This window comes from Apteryx rowi, unplaced genomic scaffold (assembly GCF_003343035.1).
Source record: "Apteryx rowi isolate R43461 unplaced genomic scaffold, aptRow1 scaffold_287, whole genome shotgun sequence".
NCBI lineage: Eukaryota > Metazoa > Chordata > Aves > Apterygiformes > Apterygidae > Apteryx > Apteryx rowi.
In genome coordinates this window covers 928,226-928,825 of record NW_020449274.1, presented here as the reverse complement: position 1 = coordinate 928,825, position 600 = coordinate 928,226, and positions in this window count along the sequence as shown.

Below are 600 nucleotides of genomic sequence, written 5' to 3'. Positions count from 1 at the left end.
TTAATAACTAGGTAAGCGACAGCCCATTGTTCCCCTGGGCTCAAACGATGGCGCCTCTTAATTACTGCTAGGGGCTGACAGCGCGGTTCCTCCCCCAGCCCCAAGCGGGCCAGGCAGCGCTTTGCCAAACCTGGCTCCCGCTCCCTGAGCCTCCCTCTTAGCATCTTGCATGGGGAGACGGGCTGCGGGGGGGAGAGATATTTATAGCGCTGTTTCTGAGGGGAGGGTTGTGGCTTCCCAGCCCCTCTTGCCTCCCGTCGGCCCCTGCCTCCCTGCGCCCCGTCCCCTCCATCCTGCCCTTTCTGCTTCCTTCCCTCCGTGCCACCAACTGCAAGGGTTTTTGGGAGGGTCCAGCCCTCTTGGTCCTGGGGCATGGCACTGGGGCAGTGGATTACCCAGCTCTGGGACAACTCTGCCCATTCCTGGGTGCTAAAAAAGTCTGTGCTGACATGGAGGGAGGCGTGTTTCTGCACCTCCCAAGTGTGCCATATATTGACCCACGGAGCATGCCAAATCCTTTTGGACGCTGGGTAGGACCAAAGTGATTCTGACACTAAGTAAAGGAAATGAAGGCTGATTTAAGTGGAGTATTTTTTTTTT